Below are 20568 nucleotides of genomic sequence, written 5' to 3'. Positions count from 1 at the left end.
TTAGAGCGTATGTGTCCACAGGGCAAAAGCGATCATACACAAAACAAAAGAGTATAACTAAGCACTGGACTAAGGACCATGGATATTTAAAGAAGGAAAATTCCGTAATGGGTGAATTTTAAAAATAATTTTGTTTTATAAAGCTTCCTGGGGGAGGTGGGTGATGACGCTATAAAGGAGTTTAACATTCTATTGTTTCTTTTCTATTACTTATTTTTGGAAATCCATTTCCAACCAGATTAGAAAATGTTTTAAATTTACATGCATATTTACATAAATATTCAATTTACATACTTTACATTAAATTTAAATACATTACTTTAATTGCTTTTGCTTGTTAAGAAATGTTTTTCTTTTTTTAAAAGAAACTTTTTCTCTACCAAGGTTTTCAAAATATAAAGCATGAGGAAAGGATCAAAGTTTTTCTTGGGAGATGGGCTAATTGTTGCAGCACTAGATATAAGACTCTTGAGGGCAAGAAATGGGCCTGTCGTGCTCTCTGTTGTGTCCTGGTGTCCAGCATAGTGTATCTTGTCCATTGGATGCTTGCTGAATACTTGACTGAATGAATCATGTTCCTGGACAATGATTTGGTGAGGTGGAGGACAGTTTGAACAAAGGCATTGAGATGGTAACAGCCTGATTGGAATAGACTAGGATGATAGGGATTGGTTGAAATACCATTGTATAGCCAGAGAAAGGTTAGGCCGTAGAGGGTTTTGAAAGGGTGTATGTTTGACAAGACAGAGAAAAGAGAGATCCATCAAGTTTCATAAACAGGAAAATAATGATGAATGCTTTTAGAAAAACATATCTTGCAAAGTTAGAAAAACATATCTTGCAAAATGAGTTGGAAGGGACAAAGATGCCAGTTTCTTCTTTTGTGAGTTAGTGAGGCATAGATCTAAGTTGAAATAGACCTAAAAATCGCTGATGGGACAGATGCTAAGAGTTGGTGACAAGATAGAAATAAAAGGCTGAAGGAGAAGTAGGAGTAAAAAGTAGGAGACTAAAAGAGTGGAGCTGGTATGGCAGGGAAGGGAGCCACTTGGAAGGAAGCCCATTTGGATGGGTGGAAGTCTGACAAAGGAAGGTACCTGGCTTAGTTCATGCTTGAAGCAATGGGAAGACATCCACCTATAGGTGTTTGGATTTATGCAAATCCTCTTGGGAGAGGTGAGAGGTCATTGTCAGGTTTATAGATCCAAGGAAGCATGAACAGGGTGATGCCAGATCAAGTCATGTAAGGGTGGAGAAAGATGCACAGAAGGCAGGAATCCTTGGGGCCAAAATGAGGGCAGTAGTTGGTCACCTGGATGAACTTTACCTAATGAATCCCTTAAGATTAGAAGGCATTTCTTATTCATCTTTGCACTCCCAGCAGGAAGTACCATGACTAGTTTACAGTAGGAAGATTCAGGAAAATAATGTAATTTCTGCCTACCAACCTGAGAAACTCGAGGACAAATGTCTGCAGTTCTCCTTGGGGTTGTGATATTAGAGCAGCTGACACAATTTTCCTTTTAGCTACCTTGATGTTTAATTTGACCTCTTTTTCCCTGTGTGCCACTTTTTCTTGTTACATAAAAAAGAAAAAGCACCGTGTCAGCACATCTCTGATGTGTAGTGTGTTCTGGGTGTAAAAGAACAAGTCAAGCCCCAGCATTCTTTTTTCTTAAACAATAAAAAGAAACAAACTCAACAGCGAACTTACATATTTGTGGTATGCTTGGTGTTATGTGGGCCTCAGTCCTGTCCTAGACAGTATATAATCAAAGTGACAATAGGTTCCATAAAAGCCAGCTCCGACTCTGTTCCACAGGCAGCATCATTCTCTCTGTGAGTTAGCATCCTTCTTCCATCGTGGACAACAGTATTGCTTTAAACAAATCAGCCTTCTAATTCGTGGTTTTTAGGAGTGGTGATTTCATATATGCAGGTATAAGTAACAATAGCCAAAGACTCTACAGCAGCATTCTCCAATAGACTAGATTACAGTGACCTTCAAAAATCAAGAGATAGTTTTAAACATTTTGGAATTTCTATAAACACTTACTTTATGAACTCTCTATACATCCTGTCAAATAGATGTTGGCAATGGCTTTGTTTGTGGAATTCCTAAAGTCTAGGAGCTGCCAGATATTTCCTTTGCTTTTTCCTTCTTCCTTCTTCCTTACTAGGCTTTGAGGGGAGCCTGTGAGTGTGTGTTTTGTACAACAGCCATCTCGGGTGGATGTGAAGTTTTAAATGGCCCCTTTCTTTGCAGGTAGGTTGGCAGACAGAATACTGCTGGCAAAATGGATGATTTCAGATTTAGCCTAGGGCAGAAAAGCCCACTTTGAATTGCTTATTCATTCTTCCTTCAAGGGCTAGTGTCTTAACACTCTACTCAGCACCCAGTGAGTTGGGAAGATTTTATTTGCTGCTTCCAGAAGAGACTTTTTTGTGAAAAGTAAAAATGAAGAAGTTTGTTTATTCTTTCTCTTTTATCTTCTACTTTTTTTTTTCTTTGACAGAGCATAGATTCAGAGCTCAAAGCCCTTTGACTTTCTCAGGCTTGGCCTCTCTCCATAGGGCCTGCTCGTCCTATCTGTCTCTGTATTTATATTACTGTGGACACCCTGGCTTCTTTCTCCAAAACAACATGTGATGCTTTTAGTTCGGACTTGGCTGCTGGCTCCTGGAGAACTCAAAGACTTAGAGGCTGTATTAAGAGATGTGTTAGGGTGCTGAAAGGGAACTTCTCTCTCTTTTCTCCTTTATCCATGGCCAAATGAGCAAGATGAGTATCACTGGAGGACCTACATGATTACATGATGCATAGTTGTAGTATCCCTAAATTGGGGCCTGGTTACAGAATTTGTAGTACCTGATGAGTTGGATGCATCTGGGAAACCAAGCTGTCTTTACAAATTCCAGTTCGAAGAATAAACTGTGTATGTGTGTGTGTGTGTGTGTGTGTGTGTGTGGTGGGGGGTGGGTGGGGATAGTAGAAGCTTCCTTCAGGTTGTTGTTCATTCATTCATCCACTGTAAGTTTACTGACTACCCACAATGGGCCTGCCAGTCGGGATTCAGAATTGACCCATGATTCCATTTGTAATATTGCACAGTAGGCAAGGGGTTAAGTAAAGACCTTAGAACTTGGAGTCAGAAGGCCAGGGTTTGAGTCTTGGCTCTGTCATCTGTTGAGCTGGGAAAATCCGTATAAGTGCAATAGACAGAGTCACAGAGGAAGGACTGGTTAATTTGGCCTGGGATGGTCAGGGAAAGCATTAGAGGGGTGAGAACATTTTAGCTAGTTCTCAAAGAATGATTGGGAGTTTGTCAGGTGAGTGAGGTGAGATAGGGGATGTGATGTATTCTAGATAAATTGAATAGTAACAAAAATCATATATAATGAAAATGTACAACATCTTCAGGGGGTAGTGAGTTACCTGGGAAGGCCAGAGCTCCAGTGTATGGGAAAACTGTTCAGGATATTGTTGAAATCAGGTTGTGAAGGCCCTTGAATACTTTTTGAAGGGGTTTGGACTTCAATCTGCTGCCAGAGGTGCTCCAACTTCAGTTTTTAATCAGATGGGTCAAAAAGTCAGATTCACATTTTACGTGCTGCTGGCAGCAGCTCTGAGATGACTTGGAGGGAGTGGGCCCAGAAGGGAGAGAGGAAGACAGAGGATTTTTTCCTAGTGCAGGTGTGAGATGAGACACTATTGTTTTTCCTGTCTATTTTAATAAAGAGTCATTCATACTTCTGCTGCAGGGCAAGTTTAGTGAGCATGCGTGGACAGGTAGGAGTAAGAGACTGTCCTAGATGGTAGGTGACAACTGGCTGGTTATCTGGCTGTGTCATGGGTACCTGAGAAGTTCCAGGGGAGCAGGCTGGAGAGGCACCCCTGGGGGTTTCTGGTACAAGGTTTCAAAGGCCTCAGTGATGAGGGCCCAGACATCTTTCTAAGGCCGGGATGCCGGCCCCTTGGGGGAGTCCCTTGATCCAGATAGCATGACAGAGCACTCAGTTTTCTGTGTGTGTGAGCCTTTGAACCTCTTCAAAGTCAAGAGGATTTTCTCTCTGCCACAGACAGAATATTAGTCCTCATTTATGTGCTTTTGTCATTAGAATACACGAAGTATCTATTCTTGTAAAAACCTCAGTTGCACTTGGCTGGAAGCCACTGTTGTTACATTTGTTGGACACAGCTGGTACTCTATCAAGCCTGAAGAATAAAACTAGTGATAATCATGATTCCAATCAGAGTTAATTGATGGAGAAATAATATTATTCCATGTAACATTAAAGGAAAAGACCACTGGTCTGGCCATGTGATATGGTAGTGAAGTGGGTATTTGTTGTAGGGTTATGTAGAGGTTGAATGGTGTCACTAGGGAGAGTGAAAGGGTCTCTTGTGGTAACTAGATGGGAAAAGGAACAAAGCCAATATGAACCCCCACAAATTTATGACTTTGTATTTACATGAGAACAAAAAAGACTAAGTAGAAGGAATACAGGGCCAACTGGAAATGCTCCTGTCCTACAGTTGTTATTGACTTGAGTGAGTCACCCAAGCTTTTGTGCTTGAGATATCACATCTGCCATTTAAGGGGAATAGTTTCTATTACTTCTCTACTGAAAAAAATGCATGAAGTGTCATTCCAATGCTTTCAGTGGTAAGGATTAGAAATACTATCAAAAATAGGCACCCATGCCAATCCAGCCAGTGAGAGAGCACTGTTAACTTCTGTAAGTAAGAACAGTCTTGATCTGTGAAGTGGGATTAGTACTTACCTTTCTGGATTGTCATGAAGGTAAAGTGTGATGAGATTCGCAAAGTGACCAGCACACCTGGCATCTATCTATATCTGTATCAGTATATCTAATGTGTGTGTGTACACACACAAGTATAATAGTTGGATGCTTTTATTCCCACTCCAATTACATGCTTTCTTCAGTGAGCCCAGTTCCAATTCATATGTGGGTACTTGCTGTTTTCATACCCACATGTTAACACTGACATTGACCTGATCTCTTTGAATTGCAAGAACTGGAACCAGGTAGGAATGTCATGGGCTGAGTAGAAAGCTGTACGAGTTACAATGGAAATTACTTTGAGCTTACACGTCCTATAATCCCAGATTAACCATATCTTCCAATTTGGAGAGTAATTCCAATACAAATCACTGTTATGGAGTGCTAGGTTGTGGATTACTACCCTTTTGGAACTAAACCTAAAGGCAGGAATTCTTTAGGTTATCTCTGGAAACTAACTTCCCATTATAAGGCCTAGACTCTCTACTCAGGGCTTGCCAGTCAATGGTTCCCCTTGCCTACAGATTAAAGTCCAAAGTCCTTGGCATGACATATAAGGCTATACATGGCAAGATACCAGCTTTCCTGCCACCCTCAGCTATCATTAATTTTATCTTCACATCCAGTACTGCAGCCATATCACACCACTTACAATTTCTCAAACGTCTTAGGTAATTTTAATCTCTGCAGATGCTTGGAATGTTCTCCCACCCTCTACTGGCCTTACCTTCCTACCCAACCTACCTCATATGTTACCACATCAGAGCATGAGTCCACCTCATCTGAATGGTAACTCTCTCTCTTATGCCTCCAGTACAGCTTGTACATACGTCCTTCATAGCAGTTACCTCACTGATTTTAATCATTTGCATATTTATTTTTCTCTGAGTTATGAGCTCTTGGAGGACAGAGACTGTATCTGTAGAAATTGGCTTCATATCACCTGATTATTCTTTTAGAATTAAGTGTCATGAAATAAAAGCTTTCTTTGTATCTTACTGTATTGCCCACCCCTTTCCTATTTTCTTGGCACCAGAAAACTCAGAACAAAATTTAACTGTAGCATACAGGAATTGATGATACATATCTTGGCATTGCATTCTTTCTAGGCCTTTTTTGTCTCAATTTTATATTATCTATGAATATTTCCAACTTTTTTGGTATATATTCAGGTAATCATCTTCAAGTCATTTGAAGAGTGACTTGTAGATTACACTAAAAATGTCATCTGATCTTTCAAGTTTCCTCCAACCTTTTCAAGGTATGGAGCATCTGGCACTCTGCCCTGGTTTCTTTGTGATTTTTATTTGCATTTCCCTGATAGCTATTGATATTGACATCTTTTCATGTGCTTATTGGTTGGCCATTCATATGTCTTCTTTGGAGAAATTTCTATTTAAATCATTTGCTCATGGAAAAAAATGGGCTGTTTGTCTTTATTGAGTTGTAAGAGTTCTCTATATATTTTGGGTGTAAGTATCTTATTAAATATACAATTTTCAAAATTTTTCTCTCAATCTGTAGGGTTGTCTTTTTACTTTCTTAAAAATATCCCTTGAAGCAGAAAAGTTTTTGATTTTGATGAAGTCCAACCTAGCCATCTTTTATCACCTGTGCTTTAGGTGTCTAATTTGAAGAGTCATTCCCTAATCCGAGATCATGAAGATTGAATTTTGTAGTTGTTTTGAAAAGAGTTTTGTAATTTAGCTCTTACATTTAGATCTATAATACACTTTGAGTTAATTTGTGTGTATTGTGAAGTCAGGGTGCAAATTCATTCTTTTGCATGTGATATTCAGTTGTCCGGCACTATTTGTTAAAGATTATTCTTTGCCCACTGAATTGTCTTGCCTATTTACTGAAAATCGATTGAACATAAATGTGAGGATTTACTGGACTCTTAATTCTATTCTGTTGATTAATATGTTTATCCTTATACCAGTACCACACCATTATGATTACTGTCGCTTTGTAGTATGTTCTGGAATTGGGAAGTGTGAATCCATCAACTTTGTTATTCTTTTTCAAGATTGTTATAGTGATTCTGGATCCCTTGCATTTTTATATACATGTTAGGGTCACCTTGTGAATTTCTGTAAAAATACCAGCAGAATTTTGTTAAGAATTGCATTAAGTTTGTACATTAATATGGGAAGTATTGCCATCTTAATGATATTAAATCCTCCAATTCATAAGCATGGTGTATCTTTCCATTTATTTTAATCTTCAGTATCACTCAACAGTGTTTTGTAGTTTTTAGCATATACATTTTATACTTAAATTGTTAAATCTATTCCTAAAAATTTTATTCCTTTTGATGTTATTTATAAATAGAATTTTCTTAATTTTATTTTGGCTTTTCATTGTTAATATATAGAAATGCAATCGATTTTTCTATACTGATCTTGTATCCAGCAAACTTGCTGAACCCATTTATTAGTTCTAATAGCTTTATTTTTTGTTTTTTGTCGATACCTTGGGATTTTCTACATAGAAGATTTTCACATCTGAGAATGAGAGAAGACCATTTGATTCTTTACAATTTAGTATGATGTTAGCTGTAAGTTTCTGATAGTTTGAGGAAGTTAATTTTTGTTCCTAGTTCAAGCGTTTTCTTCTTTTTTTGTTTAATCATGAGTGTTGGAGTTTATCCATTTTTTTATGCATCTATTGAAGTAATTGTGATTTTTTTCTTTATTGTTGTGGCATATTATATAAATTGATTTTCAGATGTTAAACCAATCTTGAATTCTTGGAAGAAATCTTTCTTAGTTGTGGTACAATTTTTTATTTATTTCAGGATTCATCTTGGAGTTTTGCATCTATATTCATAAAGGATAGGGATGCATAAAGGTGTGCAGTTTTCTTTTTCTCATGCCTTTGTCTGGCATTGGTATCAGGGTAATAGTGAACTCATAGAATGAGTTCCCCTTTCTTCTATTTTCTAAAAGAGTTTATAAACAATCGGTATTAATTCTTCTTTAAATATTTGGGAGAATTTACCAGTGGAAGCCATCTAGGCCTGAATCTTTCTTTGTGGGAAGTTTTTATTTACTAATTCAATCTTTTTACCTGTTATAGGTCTATTTAGATTTTCTATTTCTTGAGTTAGTTTCAATAATTTGTGTCTTTCTAGGGCTTTGTCCATATCATATAGTTTATTTAATTTGTTAGCAATAGAGGTGTTTTTTTTTTTTTACGTTTTATCCCCCTTGAATTCTTTTTATCTGTAAAGTTAGTAGTCAAGTTTCTTCTTTCTTGCCTGATGTGAGTAATTTGAGTCCTCCTTCTTTTTTGCTAAAGTTTCGCTAAAGATTTGTCAATTTTGTTCAAGAACCAACTGTTGCTTTATGTATTTTATTCTTTATTTCATTTATTTCTACTGAAATTTTATTATTTTCTCCTTTTTGCTTGCTTTCAGTTTCGTTTGTTCTTTTCTAGTTTCATAAATTGAAAGGTTAGATTATTAGAGATATTTTTTAAAGAAATAAGCATTTATTGCTATAAATTTAGCTCTAATGCTGCTTTAACTTCCTCCCATGGTTTTTTTTGTATGCTGTATTTTTATTTTCATTCATCTCAAGTATCTTCTAATTTTCCTTGTGATATTTTTTCCCTTGACCTATTGGTTATTTATGAACGTGTTGCTTAATTTCCACATATTTGTGTATTCCCCACATTTCTTTTAGTTATTGATTTCTAAATCTGTGGGCATAGAGCCTAATTTACATGATTTCACTCTTTTATTATCTATTGTGGCTTATTTTATGGACTAGCACATCATATATTTCTGTGGAATGTTCCGTATGCACTTCAGAAGAATGTATTTTCTGCTGTTGTTGGGTGGAGTTTTCTATAGATGTGTGTTGATTCTACTTGGTTTACAATGTTTTTCAAGTCTCTGTATCCCAGTTGGTTTTCTGCCCAGTTTTTCTGTTTATTGTTGGAAGTGAGGTATTCCAGTCCTCAACTATTATTGTTGAATTGTCTATCTTTCCCTTCAATTTTGTCAGTTGTTGCTTTACGTATTTTGGGATTTTGTTATTAGGTACATACATACTTGTTATTCTTGTTACATCTTCCTTATTGAATATATTGTCATCACTTAAAATGTCCCTCTTCATCTCTAATAAGTTTTTGTCTTACAGACTATTTTATCTAATATTAGTATAGCTGCCCCAACTCTGTATGATTGCTGTTTTCATGGTATATCTTTTTCTATCCTTTTACTTTTCTTTTAAAATAATTTTAAAAATTAATTTACATACAATAAAATGCAGAGATTTTAAGTGCTCAGTTCAATGACTGTTGACAATTATACACAGCTATGTATCCACCCCCAAACAAGATATAAACCATATATAATATTTCATACAGTTTTCTCATGCCCCTTTCCAGTCAATCCCCATCTCCTTCCTGTAACAGGCAAGTGCTTTCTGATCATAATGATCTTTTTAAAATCATAGTATATTCATTTGTCTGTTCTAGGTTTTATGGTAATGAAACCAAACAGGAGGTATTCTTTTGTGTCTGGCTGCTTTCTTTCCATATTATGTTTTTAAGATTCATTTATATTGTTGCATTTACTTTTTATTGCTGAGTAATAGCAAATGAATATAACCTAGTGCAGTCCAAGGTCAGCCCTCTTCAGAAGGACTCTGCAAAGGTTCACTCCACTTTCCAGATGATAAAATTGAGAAACCTTCAGGAGCATTAATTCTTTTGTTACTGCCTCTGAATTAACATGTGAGAGAAGCTCTGAGAGCTTGGAGGAGGATGACTATATGATGAGTTTGGAGCCAAACCCTCTGCTCCTTACCTCACGTATCTTCCTAGTCATATACCTAATATCAGGTTTAGTGTAAAAAATGAAGAATTAAGAGGCAGAAGATACACTACCCTGTTCTACTTCCATCACTAGTTCAACATATGTCATCCACTTTCTGGATTTTTTTCTCCTTTGAGTAATGAAGAGCTTGATTTGGTCATCTCTAGGATGCCTTTCATCTCTGATATACTATTTAGTTGTTGGTCAATGACATCTAAGTATGAATTCGTTTATGAAACACAAAAGCAATTTTAACTATGCTTCTCTGCAATAGTAACCATTCTCCCAAGAGAAAGGCAACAAAAAGTGAAGTGATTCAGGAATCCTAATTTTGCCCACCCCACAGTTACACACAGCACTTGGCCTCACTTATTAAGGAAAACAGAAAACAAAAAACAAAAAGTCTCCCCATTAGCAGGGCAGGAAGGATACAGTCCCTTAGGAAACCAAGAAACCAAATGACCTGACAAATGAATTAAGATTGTCAATGTCTGCTGCACCTTTTAGGTTTGGAAGTTAGAAAGTAAAGAGTTTAGACTAAACTAGAAGAGGATCAAATTTAAGGATACATGTATGTAAAAGTAGCATGGAAAGCACCGGATATGACTGGCTGTGATACAAGTTCTGGTCTGCACTTCCACATACAAGATGTCCATGCTTGCCTTGATCTCTTATTCCCTTTTGAGCCATAGTTTCATCTGTGCAAAAAGAGAAGGGTTGCAGGATTTTGTACATTTTGTAATTCCTATATCCACCTTGTAACCACTATGCAATTTTTATTAACAGAAACATAGAATTGTTTAATAAGTATAAGGTCTATTTAAAATTTTGTAAGTACTTCCTCTATTTTTCTTATTTTTGTAGAGTTATTATGTTAATGGAAGTAAAATACTGTATTCAAACAACTTAAATAATTAACTTGCCCAAATCTCTACCACTAGAAATAAGGGAATAGGGTAATTCAGATGAACTAAGAAAACAAAGCAAAGCAAACCAAAGGAAAAAAATGAGAAGAAAAGCAAGGATGTCTTGAGGGGCATATTGGCTTAGGTTTTGAGGATGACAGTAGTTAGAATTGGCCAAATAATTGTGCATTAATCAATAGTATATATGTTACGCCAATAGTTTGGAAGCATACATTGCTCTCAAATTACATACTGATTCAGGTTCTGTTGTTCAGTAGCATTTTCATCAAATATCTTATACATGGTCTCTCTTTGAATAAACACTTCAACAAATATTTTTCATTTCTATCAAGCAAACAATGGCTTTTGGATTTCTATTACGTTTGAAAATATTTGGAAATGATTTATTCTTTCTTGGATAAAGTATAGACTGAAAAAGAAAAGAGAGGATTTGAACAAGGTGATGTGTAAGGTAGACCCTCTTTCAGTTCTAACATTTGGCTTTTATGATCATAATGTGCAAACCTGCCAGAATCTGCAAGGCGAACAAAGAGGGGCAGTGACCAATCCAAGAGCAGCCTCTAGAAAAGCAGCTGCAATGTCCAACAACACAGACCCAGTTAAAACCATCATGGGTGATTCATGCAATTGACTACGTAATAGGATGGTAAAGTGGTCATGACACATTACTAACTGAAAAAGCAGTCCACAAAACATCACAGTGTGGCTTAATTTTAACAATGTACATGCATGTGTTACATGCACACATGCACGCACACACACACAATTCTGAAATAATAGACACCAAAATCTCATTATGTCCAAATGGGGTGTTAGCAGTATATCTTCATTTTTTATGTATATATATTAACATTAAATGTGTATATCTTAAGTGATAAGAAAAATAAAGATGATTTTTTAATACGAGAAGAAGCAGCAAGGAAAAGTTTTGGGTTAATGGCTTTAGTGTTCACATGGGCTTGAGTACCAAATTGGAACTGAGAGGTAAGAAAAGGTTTTAATATATTCAAAGTGCTTAGAGAGTGGAAGGGGTGTGGGAATGGACTGCCCGTGTGTGCCATCTGTTTTAAATAGTAGGCCTCGGCAAGAACCTGAGAGAAGGGCTTCTTCCCTCCAGCCTGGTGCAGAAATGGTCTCTGAGCTAAGGGCCATTGATTAAAGGGGATTCCAGGGCTCTTCGTCTCACTGCCTACTGGGCAATACTACACTGGCTCCATCATGGGGATCTCACTGTCTTACCAAGAAGGAAGAGCATTGCTTGAATGGAAGCATGTCCCAGACACTTTATCACTGGTGAAGAGCCGAGCTCATTGTCTAAACTTGGCTCCTCATTTTAAAAAGTAAAAAACGAGTTATCAAAATGATTAGTTATTCTTGAGTCTCACAGCTAGTTAATGGCAGAGCTGAGATTAGAATCCAGGTCTCCTTATTCTCTGGGCAGTGACTTTCTTCCACATCCATCTTTCTTCCTTACTTTCACATCTGGTGCCTTACAGATCCTCAGCACAGCCAAGAACTACACCTGGGAGTGGAAACCAAAACTGAAAGTTAAGGCTGTGTTTTAGAAAGCTCCTAAGAACAAATATTTATATGACTATGTATAGTAGCAGAAATGATAAAAAATACACAGTGAACTTTCTCATTATAGAGTCTTATTATAAGTTTTTTTTTTTTTTTTAAACTCTTAATGGTTCCCTTACATAGACCATCGTGAGTAAACAGCCATCAACACATGGGGAGAGTTTGCTTGATAAGAATTCTTGTGAAAAATGGCCATTATCCCAACATCTGTTAGCCTTGCAAATAAGCTAGTAAACATTAATGTTTTCCTGGGCTATAGATATAGACCAAGTGGTATTGTCCTGATCATGAGAGAAAATGGCCCCATTGTACTCTGCACCATAAGACCATATCCAGAATCTTGTCCCCAGCCATAGGCATCACATAAGACAGATATTGAGAACTTAGCCTCCAGAGGGTGCAAACCAAGAGGCTAATGCATCACACATCTGTAGTCTCTACACTGAACAGTGGGAGTTTGGTGGGAATGCAGTGCGTGAGTTCAGGTAGTGGAAGCAAGAAGAGTAGAAAGGAAAAGAGAAGGCAGGATGATGGCAAATGGATGAAACTTTCAGAGAGGGAGATTTGACTCAACCTAAGGAGGGCATTCCCGTTAACTGGTGGTGCTCAGCCATCTATCATAGAAGGACTTGGAAAGACTTAGATGATTTTGGTCAAAGATACTGAAGAGCGACTTCTGGTACTGGGAGGTGAGGACTTGAACTACATCACCTTTACTCTCCCTGCCAACCATGAGAGATTATAACTCTTAACTGAGGTTGTGGGCTGAGAAGGGATTTCTAAGACAAGGTCCGAAACACTGGACCTTAGGGTCAGGAGAAAGGAAAACACTGCAGTTTGGGTTAATGAGAATGGTGGGAGAACACCAAGAGGAAAGGGTCTTGACTTCTCAGTGACCTGGTTGCTTTGTGTGGATTTCTTCTCTTGTTCCTTGTTAACAAGTTAATTCCTGCATGCCTAGGTTATTTACCTTTTCACAAAAGAGGGAAAATACAATGCAGTCCAACAAACGAAGCACAATCTGAAAATATAACAGCTTATTGTAGCTGCCTGATAAACCACTCTTTTGCCTGCTATATATATATATATATTCCACCTTTTAAACTCCAGGAGGATTTTTGATCAGCGCCTGGCTATTCTGTAATCCGTTATCAAGTACATAATACATAACTGAGAAGACTTGGTCAATACAAACCCATTAGGATAGAAGTGGGAGGAGTAGATGGATTTGCAGGGGAGGGTTTTGCAGCATCCTCAAACTTCTCTCGGAGCTGGTAGGCTCCAAAGAGATTGAGACTTCGAGGGCAGTTGGCCATTCTCAAATTAAACATAGTACCCACATTCATGTGTGGAAATGTTCAATATTTCTTAGGCTTTGAACTTGATAACGTAGTGGACTATCAGCCCTAGAGAATAGGGAAGAAAAGGAAGGTGTATCAAATCCTTATCAGATGTAAATTCCAACTTGTATATAAAAAATTGCCCCATTGGTTGAGTGGAAAAGTGAGTAGAAATATGATTTCCAAACCCTATTGCTGTTGGAATTCTCTAGGGATGATTTAATCAGGAATATCTCTGTCCTCAGGGAATTATGTCAGTTCTCAGTTTAGATGACTGTTATGCAAACATGTTTACCATCCTGAAGACAACCATACAGTTATCACAAAACTCAGTGAAACAGATATTTAAATCACATGGCAGAAATGGTGCTAGTGAAACAAAAATGTCTGCTCAGGAAAAAAAAAAAATCAACCCCCAAAGTTATCGGTAACAAAATAAGAGGACTCAGGGCTCAGGAAACCATGGGTACAGAGGCTTTGGATCTTTTAATATTGCCTGGGCCTCTGGATTTGACTGGGGTTTAAATAAAGCATGTAATGGGAAGAAGACAAAAATCATATGATGCAATAGAGCTAGTGGCATGTCTACAAGTCCTACTAGTTTATTTTTGGTGAACTGGTAGAAGTTTAGAATCTATTTATGGGACTTAGTTATTACCCAGGAGAAATGGACATTTTTTGCAGCAGGAACAACATAAATATCTATGGGTTTAGTGAGTCACAAATTTTCTTGCTGAAGGCTGGTTTTAGAGCTTCCCCGCCGGGACCTCTGTCCAGGCTAGTTAACCATTACAGGGAAATATACAACTTCCTGAGGTCCCTAAAGGTCCCTATTGTCACCCTCTTACCCTAACCACCAGTATTTTGGGATAGGAAAGGGAGTTATGATGATAATGATAATTATTGATGATTGCAATAATAATAATAGCTTTCATTTTGAGGGCTTACTATGTGTCAAGGACTGTTTAAAAAATTTGTAAAATTAAGAGCACTCAGCAGTTATTTTTGAGTTCATATTTTATGATCGTGGAAGCTACTGGTGGCTCATCTTTCCATTAGAAGCTTTAATCAGGTTGTTATTTTCACACATGTTGCTGACAGCTTCATAAGTTTCCATGTATAAGCCCAAGCAAGACTCCACTATTTGTTCTACCTGAACATTTCCTTGCCCGTTTATGCAGCGAATACCCTTTCAAGAAATAAGACCTGGCCAGTTTCTTCAAGGTCTTGGTCCCAGCATACACTGCTTAGGAATTAAGGCCCCCAGGCAATGCCAGCCTCCTAAAGAGGAGAGGCAGAGGGTCTTTGCATTGCTTCAAAGGAAGCCCGTAGACATTGCTGGAGACCGGGCTGTCTTAGATGTAGGTGTGTGTTGTGGGTGGGAAAGGGGGGATAGAGCTTTTCTAGCACAGCTAGCTCTTTGTCGCCTGTTAAGTGGCTCCTCTGCACCCCAACAATTAAATCGGAAAGGCCACAAAGGGTGCCAGGAAAAACAGAAGCCAGGTTTTCTCTTTGATTTTAGAAAGTGGGAAAATTCTGGAATCCACCGTGATGGCAAGGCATAATGGTTAACAACATGAGCTTCTGCTTGAGATCCAGTTAAATGTCTAAACTTTCTGATTTTCAAGTTCTTCATAATAGGAGGAAGATGCCTTCTGCTTCATGGATTTGTTGTGTCGATTAAAGGAGATTAAATGCACTGTTCACAGCTTTGACTATTACACAGCGAACTCCTCAATTCCTTTAGATCTCTGCTGGTATTTCTTCCTCAGAAGGGCTTTCCCTGCCTGTTCTTCATAAAATAGACTCTCCCTGTCTGCCCATAACTTCCTAGCACCTTACTCTGCTGCTTTAGTTTTCTTTACAGTATATATCATTACCCAAAACATATATCTCTGTGTGCTTTTTTTTTTCTTTCTGTTTTCTTCCCCAGTAGAATATAAACTTTCATAAGAGCTAGGTTGTTTCAGCCTTGTTTGCTGCTCTATGTATAGCTCCTTGGGACTGCTGGCATGTAGTAGAAGCTCAATAAATGAGTTGAATGAGTAAATGGATGAATGAAATGAATGAACGTAAAATGCTTTGCCCATGATGAATACCTGATGGATTAAAATTTATGTTATCAGTTATACGTAAATGGGGCACTTAGTGGAAAGTGAGTATCTCTGAGATTGTCTTTCTCTCTGGAAGAACTATCTCATTCTACTCCTAGTTGAGCCAGGCAGAATGTGCAAGGCTCAAGGACTAGTGGTCAATGCAGCAGCATCTGGAGAACTTTTTCAGGCCACTGGAAGCGTAGGGTCCAGCCAATGGGATCTGGAGGAAATTCCTCAACTCTCACCACATATAGAAATCAAGCAGTGCTCGTAGGTCACAGGGGGATACTATGAATGGATGCCCATTGCATTTAGGAGGTCACCATGGCTAAGACATTAGCCTGCTTCCAGGTATGTGTTATCTGCTCCCATTTTTCCTCCTGCTATGGGAGTAGGCCTTTCACTTGATGTTTCCTTTCTGGTCTAGACTTGTATAGTGGACACTCTCTCTATTTATATATACATATATATAAAATATATATATATACACACACACATATACACAAACACACATATACACAAACACACACATATAAACATACATATAAAAATACATACACACACACATATATATACTATATATACACAAACACACATATATGTATATCACAGATGCAATTAATCAACTTGAACTCCTCTACAGTGCTCTCTGGCTTCCATACTTATGATAATCTTAAGAAACCTTCAGGAGTACTAATTTATATCTAGGGAATAATCTGAGCCTCTTCCTCTTTGCCCCAGCAGACACAGTTCAACCATTCTGCCTTGTTAGGGTCCTCCAAAGCAGATATCAAGATACTAGTAAGTATTCCAGGAATTTATTAGGGGAAATGCCTATGTGGAATGACACAGCAAGGGAGGTGGAGAAGGCCGGGCTAGCAGTCAGATCACAGTGTTAGCCTGACCCTGAGTGAAGGGGAGACTGAGAGAAGACTGGGTGGAAGCTTAGAATGCTAGACTGCCCCTCAGTGGAAGGAAGCTCCAGCAAAGCCACTGGGGAGTCCGTGTGCCAGAGTCAGCTAAAGAAGAAGCCCAGCTTCTCAGAGGAGGGGGTCCCCTCACAATACCACATCATTGGCCAGCAGCAGTCTTGGAAAGTGAGGTCAAGGTACAAACACAGCAACAGACTTAAAATACAGCAGTTGGGACCCTGGATTAATTCTACCTTCTATAGGAGGAAGTCTATGTGGCTTATTTTCATGGCTACCACACTCCATGAAGCTAGAAGATGCCATAAACATCCCTGAAGCTGGTTGCTTTACAATGCAGTACCAGGCTGCCAAGTGGGAGAGCTGGTGTCAAGCCTCTTACTCAGGAAAATGCAAATTAAATGGGTTAACCCTTCATGGCAATGGAGGGAGGGGTAGCAGAACACCTTTTCTCAGCAGCCCCCTAGCCACAGTAGTTCTTCCCTATTTCCTGACCCAAGAATGCAGCTTTCAAAAGTTGGCCTGTGTTGCATTTGGTTCCCCTATATCTCCCTTCTCTAGGGAACAAACTTGCGTCCAGTAGGGCTGGGTCAGTACCAGTCCTGACAGTTTTGGCCTCAGAGAATCAGAACCACTTACTACTCATTCTCAGAGGTCCGTCTTGGTGTACAGGCCTGCCCTCTAGTCCAATCTCTTTCTACCTATGATGTTATGGTTGTTATTGTTGTTGTTTTTAAAGAAGCCAGTAGTTCCTTCTTGTCTTGGGCCTTGATTGGGGTCACCTAAATCTACCCTGATGACTTTCCATTAAACACTTGCCATCCCTTTCCTCTTAGAAGGCCACTGGGACCTTTATAAAAGTTTCCTTACCTCTCCTAGCACCTTAAAAGTCACGCATCAGTAATTTACCTCTGGGAGAAAGTTCTGAACACATGCCTCACTACATCTTACTCTCCTCACTAGCTGAGAATGGAGCAGTTGAAATAACAGCTCAGACAAATATTTTCCATAATCTGTAGAGAGTAATCAATACCTAGAAGGAACGTCACTTGGCAACAGTGTGAACATTCCATTTTCTAAAGCATTCTTGTATGTTCAACTTCACAGTCTCATACCTTTTTAATATTTCTTAATCACCGGTTAATGTGAATTCTCAGAACTGAGAGGTTCTTCTTGTGTAGCTGATTTCCGCTGAGTTCCTTCTTTTTTCTAATTTTGGTATGATGGCACTGTGTCTAATGAAGCAAGTCAAATAAACGGCAGATTCTGTTCCCCGAAGCCCTCTTCATCCTGGAACATTAACTGTCTAATTTGTTCATGGGAAGACCCAGCTGTTAGCAGGCAGCCTGCGGGCCCCAAAGCAAATGAGGAGAAGCCTTCCTGTGAACTTCAGAACACATGCTGGGGTGGGGGCTGTGGGGAGACACTTTGTTTATCACTCATTTAAAGTATGTTGCTCCCAAATAAATGGCTGTAAATGGAGATGAAGGGATAAGACTTGTGACTAATTTCTCTGGGGAGCCTAAGTATCTCCACTCCTGACCCCAGTGTGCTGCCTCCCCCATCTTCCCATTGTAAGACTCACAGCAGCTTTATGACAAGGTGGGTGTTTATGATCCACTTCAGGATGGGGACTAACCCAGTCCTCCCTGGTGGAGGCATTCTTTCCATGACGGGGCTGACGCTCTGCCAATAGGATCCCAGTGAGCTCAGGGAACAGTGTCAGGTTGATTCAGCTGAGGAAGTCACGGCCTTGATTTAGCCTTAAAAGGCTGAGGTTCCGGTGGAAGCGAGTCTGTCTCAGCGTGAAAGCCCAAGGCTCTGAGCATTCCCAGATGACATCTGTGATTTTTCCAACACACATTTGGCCTCCTTGCTTCCTTGCAGTGCTTTGGTTGTGCAATCACCACTTGGCAGGTTCTTCGTCCAGTGAAATCTGTACATTTTCAGCTCTGACATCTCAAAAATAATCATTGGAGCATTTTTTTATCAGAGTGGTTTATCGTAAAACAACCACTCCCACCGACATTTCTTGTAACCAGTGCTAGGAGAGTGACGGCTTAGAAGGCCTTTTGAGGAAGGTGTAGTGGAAGAAGGGCTGGTTTCGGAATTGAACACACCAGGGTTCCAATTCTAGCTCCCTTTTATTACATGTTGCAGGACCTTAGGCCTTCAGGGGCTCAGTTTCATCTTCTATAAAGTAGAGAAAATAGTATATACCTTGCAATGTAGTTGTGAGGATTAGATATCGAATCTATCATTAGATTAGTTCATCAGATGGACTCAGTACACTTTGTATGAATATATGAGTGGGATGTGTGTGTGTTGTGTAGTGTTGGTCCTAGGTTAGAGGTGAGAGTGGTTATAAGTTTAGTGTATATAGAGGGAATATCAGCTCTCTTTTTAGCCCTCAATAAATCACAAACATGCACATACACACTGCACGTGTGCACACATTCTTGAAAACCTCAGCTTTTTTCTTCTTGATTTTGAGATAGCTAAAGATTCCTTTCTTTAGATTTTTTTTTATTTGTAGTCATGGATACATAATTGTTGTACATATTTATGGGGTACATGTGATATTTTGATATAAGCATACAACATGTAATGATCAAATCAAGGTAATCGGGATATCTCTCACATCAAACATTTATCATTTCTTTGTGTTGGAAACATTCTAATTCTTTCAGTTATTTTGAAATACACAGTAAATTATTGTTAACTATGGTCATCCTAATGTGCTTTACTTTGATAAGTAATTTGCTTCTGAGGTTGGTCCAAGACCACATGCCTGTAAGCTAGTCCTCAAACCTCCATGCTTGCACGCTGCCTGGGAATGTCTGAACTGGATTCTCTGATGATATCCATAGGGACAGGCCTAAATCTTTTCCTTTTCAGCCATCAACTGGCAGCATGCACAGTTAAGAGACATTGCTTCTTACTCTCACTAATGTCTAAGATCTGAAGACAGAAATAATTCTGAATCTTAGTTTTGGAGGTCTGGGAGAGAAATACTTTTCCTCCAACTCTTGGAATATTTCCCTATTACTATAGTATTCATGTTGTTTCTGAATAGAGTTTATGACAGACCTTCTTTGGTATAGTGAGAAAATATGTTGTTGTTTTCCTTAAAAAGATCTATGACAAAATATTGGTCACCAGCTTTTTAGTAGTAAAAGGCTTGATGTCTGATAATCATAAAATGGAACCCAAGCAATATATTGAAAACAAAAACAAATCCCACCTGGCAGAAACTTTGTAAATTTGCCTTGTAACTTCTTTTAGCTATTGATGTGTTGAGCTTCTAGCACTGGGGAAGATATGAAAGATTCTTTTTTTTTAAGACAGGATCTTGCTCTGCCACTCAGGCTGGAAGGCAGTGGCATGATCATAGCTTACTGAAGCCTCAACCTCCTGGATTCAAGGGGTCCTCCTGTCTTGGCCTCTCAAAGCTAAGACTATAGGTGTGCACTGCCATGCCTGCCTAATTAATTTTTTTTCTGGTCAAGATGGGGTCTTGCTATGTTGCCTAGGCTTGTCTTGCACTCCTGGCCTCAAGCAATCCTTCTATCTCAGCCTCTCGAAGTGCTGGGGTTACAGGTTTGAGCCATTGTCCTTGGCTATATATGAAGGGTTTAGAATATGTTTATTTAGGGGAAGGTCAGCAATTCATTTCTGAAAGATTAATCTGGTGGCAATGTAGAGAACGGTTGGAGGGCCTTAAGTCTGGACACTGGGAAGAGATTTGGAGTTCATTGCCATAAATCAGTGGAGATGATGGTGGTCTCACTTTGCAAGGTGAATAGAAAGAAGTGATGGATCAAAAATATTATTTAGCAGATAGAATCAGTAGGACCTGGTAATTTATTGGCTAGATAGACTGAAGAACAGAAAGAAGACAAGGATGGCGTCAATTTTTCTAATTTGAGCAACCAGTTATATGGTGGTGCCATTTACTGAGGAGCATAGAAGGACAGGGGGTACACAAGGAGAGGAGCAGGCTTAGGGGAAAGAGTAAATTCACTCTGGACATGCTGAGCCTGAGATGTCTGTGAAATCAAG

The 20568-nt window shown here is 38.8% G+C and overlaps 1 long non-coding RNA gene across 1 annotated transcript; it reads right to left on the bottom strand.

Moving 5' to 3' along the window:
• Window positions 1-6800: 6800 nt before the first annotated feature.
• Window positions 6801-19036, bottom strand: LOC134729177 (uncharacterized). Its single transcript, XR_010110060.1, has 4 exons — window positions 17622-19036; window positions 13337-13547; window positions 11946-12082; window positions 6801-10332 (listed from the first exon to the last, which is right to left on the bottom strand). It is a non-coding gene; the product is annotated as an uncharacterized LOC134729177 (long non-coding RNA).
• Window positions 19037-20568: the final 1532 nt, after the last annotated feature.

This window comes from Pan paniscus, chromosome 16 (genome assembly GCF_029289425.2).
Source record: "Pan paniscus chromosome 16, NHGRI_mPanPan1-v2.0_pri, whole genome shotgun sequence".
Classification (NCBI taxonomy): domain Eukaryota; kingdom Metazoa; phylum Chordata; class Mammalia; order Primates; family Hominidae; genus Pan; species Pan paniscus.
Note: the sequence above shows the minus strand (reverse complement) of the source record. Positions and strands in the feature narration are given on the sequence as shown.